Here is a 9,349-nt window from a genome sequence, read left to right as displayed (position 1 = left end):
GACAGGAGCAGACCCCCAGGGGGTGGCAGAGTTTTAGCGCCTGTTCAATCCCAGTATCTTGCTGCCCAGCACACTTGCATTATGTAATTTAAATAACGGCTTTTGGATAGGCAGTCTTCCTTTCCGAAAAGCTGTGCGTGAATGGCTAAAGCCCACTGAAGTCTGTTTTCTTCCTTTGCCAAGACGACTGACTGCACTGTTGTTCTCAAATTTTAACGAATCCCTTGAAATTTCAAATGCAGCATAAAGTTGCAATAAAAATGTCATCAACAATGCTGTATGTGATTTTTAAAAACTTTTTAGAATTTTAAAAATAGCAGAAAATGCTAATGGTAGAAAAACCTAAGAAAATTAACCTTTATTTCATCAAACAGAAATAACTATCCACTCTTAACTTTTGGGCTACTGCGTATTACTGTTGAAAATTAAAACATGGATTTATTGTCAGGTATAAAAATCTAAACGAAGTGCTTTTCTCAAAGCCCCTGAGAGTGTTCAATAAATATTTCTTGATATAATGCAGCTATTTGAAATTATACTTGAGAATAGCTTGGGGCATAGATGTATGAATCAGCCTCCGCAATCAGCTAAAAGCCAGAAGATAACAACCTCCTCCCTAAAATCCGGGCCCCTTGGTGTTGCCGCCCTTCTGCTGAGATAAAAAGATGTTCTATTCTCATTCTGCAAGTAGAGAAACTAACACCTGGATTGTCAGGTCTTTGTGATGCAATTAGATGTTTTCACAGAACTGTTTTCATCTCCAACTCTGAGAGTCAGCTCCTCAGTGGGTTGCAACATTTAGTCACACTCTGTCCGTCTGAAGTGCTGCTCTGATCTGCACTGTAGTTCATGTATTTAAAATCCATCTACTACATATTGGGCACTTAGACTGTGTCAAGACATTGTGCATAGCATTTGAACATTTCGCTTCCTGCGTTTGTTTCAGGAAACCTATGAGGAGGGGATAGTGCTTCATCCCTGTTTTGTAGCTGAGGAGACGGAGGCACAATGGAATTAAGCAAATGCGTCCCATGTCACACAGCTAAGGAGATGGTGTGACTGGATCCCAACTCCAGCTGCTGTGCATGAATAAAGCAGTCACGTCAAACTGTGCTGCTAGTCAACATATTTGTTATTACTACACACTCTTTCACTGAAGAATGTCCTTTGATGAGGCAGGATAATTAATTATATTAAATTTTAACCCTTGTGCACATGCCTTTTGACATTCGGGGTGGGGAAATGGGAGACCAAAGGAAGCACTTCTGCAGCCTGATGGCTGTCTCAAGGAAAAGCATTTGTGCGGCGGAATGGCGAGCGTCCCACTGGCTGTTTTTCCCATGAAACACTACTATTTTTCTTTGAAGAAAGACTGAAAAAGTGTGGTTAGTTAGATCTTGGTATTTGAAATTATACCAAACAAGATTGGAAAATACATAGAAGTGAGCCTGTAACTTCATGAGAAAGTACTGACAGTATTTTTGCTTATGATAAAAGAAAGTCAAGCTCACAAGCAATTTGGGGAAATGTTTATTCACTGAGATGAACATCAGTAGTGATATTAATGAATTTGAAGTTTTGATATTGTGTAATGAAATGTGTTAATGTTTGTAAGCTCTGAATAACTCAGTGAACCAAATTTTCCAAATGATCAGTGTATGATATTACAAAACCATGAATGTGTATTATGATGAAAATATAAATAGATAAAATAATAAAATAGTCTTACATTATATATGTATATGATATTCTTGGTCTTCTAAAGAGTTTTATTCTATTATGTATTGCTTAGTAATTTATTTTGTTATCAATTACTTCTGAATTTATCAAATACCTATTCAACTTTATCATATGATACTTTTTTCTTTTGTTAAGGTGAAGAATTATGGAGATAGTCTTCCTTATGTTGAAATTTCTCTGCATTCTCAAAATAAATCTATGTAATCATGGTGTAATATTTTTTAGTACTCAGAATGACAGAATTGTTAATATTCTATCTGGAATTTTAATGTCTGTGTTCATAAGAAAAATCGATCTCTCTATATTGGGCAGTGAAGATTAATCTAACTTCATAAAATGAACGTATTATCTGTTCTTTAGAAATTTGGAAGAAAAAAGCTATAACAGTATATTTTGCTTGGTGACTTTTAAAAGACTTTCACTGCAGTGTAATACACATACAATCAAGTGCATAACTTTTTAGTTTTTACTGGAATGTGGCCACACTTATTTGGTTGTTTATGTCCATGGCTGCTTTTGTGCTTCTGAAACAGGGAAAGTCAGTATTTGTCTTGCTGGAACCAATAAGTAGAGACAAGGAGTGAATCTTCGTGGCCACATTATTCAGATGCCAGTGATCTGAGAAGATGGTGGGTTATGTGCCCTCAAAAACCATCTTAACATTACATCTCAAGCTGACCATCTTTATAAAAAGAAGAAAAGGGTAGTTAAGAGCTTTGGAATTTAGAAAAAAGTAAGAAAGGGGTTTGAAATTCAGGGGAAAAGTTTCATCAGATAAAAGCTGCATACCAGCAATTTTCCTAGCATCCCTTCAGCTGCTGACCACTTTATCTGCATCCTGGCCTCCGGACACTCTCTCCCTGGAGCACCTGGCTCAGATACCATCTCCATGGCCTGCATTCCTCCTGGAGCACAATGGCTGAATTGAGTGCAGGCCTCCTGGAGTCAGGGTGGGTCTGGTCCGGGAACAACGTCCTTCTAGTGCATTAATCACTAAACTTACCAAGTATAACTAAAGCTTAACATTTTTAACTCTTCGAGTCCACCATCACTTCAAGGCCAGAAATGAGAAGTTGTGGAAGAGACCTCATGCTCTACAGAGCTAAAAATGGTTACTAAATGGCCCTTTATATTTTGCCAACATGTGCTTAAGAACATTTTAACTTCCTCAGGTTGACCCAGACCCCTAGAATGGGTCCTTAAAAGGCTTTGAATGTGTTTATGAACTAGATGCAAATTGGCTGTTTTTAAAAAAATTTTAACTGTCTTGCCAAAGTAAATTTCTTGTTATAAAATAAATTTTCTAAAAAGAAAATATAAGCCCTGGCTGGTATAGCTCAGTGGATTGAGCGTGGGCCTGCGAACCAGAGTATCGTGGTTCAATTCCCAGTCAGGGCACATGCCTGGGTTGCAGGCCAGTTCCCAGCAGGGGACACATGAGAGGCAACCATACATTGATATTTCTCTCCCTCTCTCCTTTCCTTCCCCTCTAAACATAAATAAATAAAATCTTTAAAAAAAGAAAATATAAAGATAATGTATTTTTATAATTTCAATATTCACTTGTTTTTATTTTAAAAATAAAAAAATGAATTTCTAAGCTTAAGGTTTCTTATATGAATTTTAAAATGATTTCCCAACACCCCCTGCACGAATCAGGCTGGGTATGCATTCTTTTTGATTGTTAGACCATCCACGCTCACCTTTGTCTGTGGAAGCAACAACTTTAATTTTTTCTGTTACAAATGGAAATCGAAGCTTAGTGCTCTGGTACTGGTGATACTGGCTCCTCGCCCTGCTAATTAGGGGAAAGTAGCACAGGGGTGGGTGGGTAACCATGAGTTTCAAGTTATATCCTAATCTAAAATTTAAAAAAATGTGTGCCATCATTAAACCAGTGAGAAAAGAAACTGTGAAGATGTTACAGGAAAGTTTAATCAGGCACTTAACATGTTTAAGCCTCAATCTGATGTGGTACTCAAGAGTTGGAAAACTTTAGTTTAAGGTAATTGTTAATAAGCCTAGTAGTTAATGCATGTAGAAAGCTACTGTTTCAGGAACTGAAGGTACAGCCCCCACCCAACTCCAGGAGACCACAGGTGATTGACCTTTGTGTTCCAGAAGAGACTTTAAGTAATCAAGGTGGTATCTGAGACAACCTGTTCCTGGAAAGGACAGTCCACCCCCCAGGACACGAGACACAGATAAAGAAAATTACTGATAAGTGGGTGAAAAATGTTAGGGACTTGGCTGGACTGCAGCGTTTATCTGATTAACCTCTTTCCTGGATTCCAAATCCCTTACCTATACTTTTTCCTCCTCATAAGAAGGCTGACTTGAAAGGAAAGGTAAGAAGGCTTCTTAGGGTGCAAACCCACCGTCTTCTCAGATCCCCAGCCATCTGAGTAAAGCGCCCATTAACCAATTCAAACCCTGTCTCTGCTGATTGGATTTGGTGGGGACAGGCAGTATCAATGCCTTTTCCAGTTTCAAATCAACCTTCTAGTTGCATGTGCTCGTGCACATGAAGAAGGAAGAGAACATATAAATTCAAATGGACTCCAAGACAGGGAGAAATAAGCGGCAGTAAGCAAAAGCAGCGAAAGGAACTAAGAAAGAACAGAAGTGGGCAGAGGCGAGACATCTGAGTGGAAGAAGTGAAAAAACTGGCAGAGATTAGAAAAAAGAGGCTAAATTTGAAAAATGAATAGGACTTTATAATAAATGTGGACTTTAGGAGAAATTATTGGTCATTCAAAGACAGTAGTAGCAGATAATCAAAACTTTGAAAAGAAAAAAAACAAGTACTCTGAGGTATTATATTACATTGGGGAGCAGAAACTGCTAAAATATGTGCTCAATTCTTCAGAAAAACAGGTTCTACAGGAAGAAATTGGACATCAAGAGTAAGCTTCTATGATGGGTCAGACATCTTACGAACACTCTCCCCTTCATTCTGGATGGCAGGAGCAGAGCACTGATCACCGGTCAGTGAGAAGTCGTCTTCATTACTAGAATCGTTTTTACCTTTGAGAAAACCGAGGCTCAGGACACTGACCATTTCACCTACTGTCACACAAAGTAAAGTAAAGATCCAAAGCTCAAATAAGATGTCTGTCTGTCAAACATGTGTACAAACAAACAAACAAACAAACACAACCCCAGCCCAAAAGCCTGGATCACATTGCTGTTCAGGACAAATGAGCTCAGAAGACAGCCAGCCAAGGTGGAAGGCAGCGACTGTTTGAGGGACGTGGCTGGGGGACCAGACCACCTCTGCTGCTCGTTTAAACCACACACGGGAGGGTGTGAGAACCAGGTCACGGGAGGTGGAAGTGAAAGTAGCAAAGAAAATCTGAGGTAGTGGGTAGAGGCCACTTCCTTAAAAATGTGGGAGCAAAAAAGCATAGTAAGTTATCAATAGCTACTTAGTACTGAATTTTCTTAATGCACTTTTTGAAATAATATCTAGAAAGGTCAGGTAACAGTCCCAGCAAACAGTTTACTCTCTAAAATGCTAGATTTAAAACTTCGAATTTCTCAATTGTTGTTTTTTCAGTCACTGCCCTCTACTGAATTATTCTCAAGAGCTTTTTAAAAACTTTAAAAAATAATTTTATTTATTTATTTTTTAGATTTTATTTATCTTTAGAAGGGAAGGGAAAGAGAGAGGGAGAGAAATATCAATGTATGGTTGCTTCTCATGTGTCCCCTGCTGGGAACTGGCCTGTAACCCAAGCATGTGCCCTGACTGGGAATCAAACCACGATCCTTTGGTTCGCAGGCCCGCGCTCAATCCACTGAGCTATACCAGCCTGGCCTCAAGAGCTTTTTTAAAAAAAAAAATCAATAAACTGACGTAGTGTTTAATTTCCCAGCGCATAATCTACTGGACTGTATTGTAAGGGCCTCCTAGAATGCTTTCTTTAAAGTTCTTCTATTAACCTTGACAACAGACAACAAACAGCACTGATATTTTCATTCAAGATGCTAATATATTTCTGAGAGAGAATCTTTACATTTCCTTTGATGTCTGATAACAAAGACGGGTCATACAGAAATTTTTTAGAGTGAAGATCAAAAGGTAAGCATCATTTAATTTATTTGGGGGGAAATTTTTCCTGTTGATTTTGGGAGAGGGCTTCCTGCTAACATCTCCAGGGTTAGCTGAATTTTCCGTAATTTCCTCTTAGTTCTGACTGTGCTGCTGAAGCTGCTGCTAATGAATATTTTATAAAGCAGGAGGACGATGTTAGGTCTCAACCTGGGTGACTGCCAAGTCAAAATCTCTCACCTTGATGCTGTAGCTCAGCTCCACTTCCACTATTTCAGCTGCCTCAGAATATCTCTGTCTGAATGTCCCATTATCAACTTAAATTCAGCAAGTACAACAAAGTCAGACTTCGTATCCCAGTCCTCAAATTCTTCCTGTGACTTCCCTGTTTTTGCTGACAGGACCATTGAGGGTTCTAGTTGCCCAGACTCAAACTCTCAACTGCAATTATACGAGCTGCTTTCGATGGAGGGCTTCCTATCAGGCACTGAACGGTTAAGAGCTCAGCGAACATGTATTTTCACTTGTTTTTAGCAAGCAGAGGCAGTGATGCCCCTCTTGCCATCCCTTTGACCAAGCGCTCTGTCTCATGGGGCTGGCCCAGACAACAGCCGCCCCACCATCCTGAGCCTGACTCCAAAACCCTGTGAGGCGGGTACCAGCATGATCATTACTTTAAGGTAGAGAAGCTGTGGCTCAGTGAGGTTAATAATTTATTTAAGTTCCCTTAACTAGTGGCTGGGATAGCAGGACTCAGAGCTGAGATGGCAAGCATCCAGGGCTCAAAACTTCCAGCAACTTTGTCCTGTTCCCTTAAAGTCACCTGACTTCTCCTTCCCCTGTGACTGATCACGAAGACTTGGTCCTTACAACGTCCCATACAGGAACTGTCTTCTGCTTTGTGTTTCCACGACACCTCTTAGTTCAGCCTCTCATTATCTCTCACTTCTCCTGGGCGGTCTTTCGGTTCTCTTCTGACAGTTGATTCTAAGGACTCACTTCACGTATACAATTAGCTGAATGGAAATGAATGGCAAGCCTTCCATGACTACCCATCACATTTTCTAACCCAGACACTCAGGCTGTCCTCCATGGACCCTGCAGTCTCACCGCTTATGTTTGTGAACACTGCTTCTCACCCAGTCCGCACTTCCTCCTGTGCTCCGACCTCCTCTGTCTCTTGAAATTCTACTTATCACCTTCGTAGTCTAGACAAGTACTATCTCCTTCATGAATCTTCCCCGGACTCCTTTATCTAGATAAAGATATTCTGGAATTTTTAAATAAAAACATATTGGAGCCCATGCTGTGGTCATGTGTGTACTTGTCATCCCTCGAATACCCTGGTTCCTCCAGAGTTAAACTCTGTGTCCCTAGTATCTTTGGAGTTTGTAGTTAGATGGTATAGCTCAGTGGTTGCACATGCTTCTTGCTTGGAAAGTTAAGATGTGTTCGATTTTACTGTGAGGTGCTGTCAGGATGTGTGGTCCATACATTCACAATGTTTTCAGTCTAGTAAGGGGAAAAAACTATTATTTAAAAATTAGCTAGAGAAGAATCAGGAGGAGCTCAACTGGGAAAGTGATGAAAGAAGAGAGAACGAGAGGAAGGAATGGCCGGAGGAGGATTTTGAGAAAAGGTGAGACCTGGGTTTAATGCCGAACGTGCAGAAAGTTGCTGTAAGTGGAAGGGAAAAAAAGGCGGGAGTGAAGGCAGAGATGGGTGTGGCTGGTCTGGGAAGAACACCTGTTGAGAGAGAACAGTACCAGGGAAATTCAAGAAGTTTCAAAGGAAAACTATTCCCTCAAATTTAGAGTGTCATTTCATTTTTTAAAAGCTTAATTTAAAAAATTGATATAGAATTAACATTATGTAATTTTAAGGGGTCTTGTGCTGATTTGATACATTTTTATATTGCAATTTGCTTACCACTATGGCGTCAGCTAACGCATCCATCAGATTTCCTACCAGGAGGTTTTTTGTGATAACTAGTGTTCTTCCAAGTTAGCTACCATTAGTGAGTTTTGACTGTATGTTATTGTTCATTACCAACTATCTGAATTACATATGGTACATGGCGGTGCGCTGGGAAATGGCTTCCTTTTTGCTTTTTAATAGCCATCTTATTTTAAGGTTTGATTCCTAACACAGCCTGGGACAGATGGGAAGAAAGTATCATGGATAAGAGTTTAGAGCTCTAAAAAAACCCCATTTTTATAAAGAGGTTTCTACACACTAAAGAATGTTCTTCATTCTTATTTAGTCTTGCAACGTTGTTCTATGATTTCCCATTATTACTCCAAGAGAGGAGGTGTTTGCAATTGTGCGATGAAGCTATGAAGCTCATTTACTTACTGTGTTTATGACACAAGCAGGTTCCAGACTGGTCTGGGGAGGCTGACAGCTACTGGTTTTGATAAATTATTACACAGACGTAGTTCCACTAAGGCAGTAACAGAAAAAAAATAACAAAAATTGACTAATTCATTGTGAAAAACTCCCTTAAAAGCCAGAGCAAGCAGAAGGACAGGGATTTAGAAAGTATATGTGGTTTTACTACACGCCATTTTGGGGAAAAATAAGACATCAATATATTTTAAAACACTAAAGCACTGCCTATTTTCCCACTTGTTAAATTTGTTTTGATATGACTTACACATCATCCTTTTCTTAGAACTATCGCGTTGCTAATTTTCTCCATATGTGTACAATTTGCCTTTGACCTTGAACAATGTCCTCTAGGCAGTCCACTTACCGTCCAGAAACAATGCCACAGAATCGTTTTACCTGCACACAAATGGCTGAACGCCCCATAAAAGTAAATGATCCATGGCACAAGCTGCACTAACCAGCAGAATAATGAGCTGCCTCAGCCCTGTAAATTTTAGTGCTGTCCATTCAAAACCACACCAGGTCACTCAGTACTGGACTCGTAAGAACAAAATAGTAAACATGCGTTTTATTTGTTAAGCAGCCAGCTATGTGCTTTGTGTAAAAGTTGGTTAGCCCAGGAAAACTGGTTCGAAGGCACATCAGGCAGTGTATATTCAAACCCAGTGTCTCATTTGAATACATGATTTTATGTGTTACAAATACACTTCCTATGAAGCATCATGTATATTTAATACCACGGCGATTACTTCAGTGCCCTAAAAAGGCTTTGTTCATTTTATAGTTCCCATTATTGAAGAAGAGCCGGCATTCAGTTCTCCCACACTTTTGTAAAGTGCAGGTAATCCACAAGAGCTTCTACTTTTAGCTAGCAGCCCCATGGGACAATGATAATTGTTATGAAATCATTAATTCTACCTCAGCAGTTTCAACTGTCAGGTACATGTAACCGTAATTGCAGCTAATGAATGCTGCTCAATTTATTAACTAGAAAATGAAAGCCAGTATTCTTTTATATGCAGCACTGAGACATATGAACATTTACATTTGTGTATGCCATGTTGAATATCCTACTGCCATTTATTGGTCAGAGTATATAGCCATGTTTAAAAAAAACTTCTCATTAAAAAACAATGTGGGAAATTCTAACTTTTTAATTGAAGA

This window comes from Artibeus jamaicensis, unplaced genomic scaffold (genome assembly GCF_021234435.1).
Source record: "Artibeus jamaicensis isolate MK-2021 breed Jamaican fruit bat unplaced genomic scaffold, CSHL_Jam_final scaffold_1019, whole genome shotgun sequence".
Classification (NCBI taxonomy): domain Eukaryota; kingdom Metazoa; phylum Chordata; class Mammalia; order Chiroptera; family Phyllostomidae; genus Artibeus; species Artibeus jamaicensis.
Note: the sequence above shows the minus strand (reverse complement) of the source record.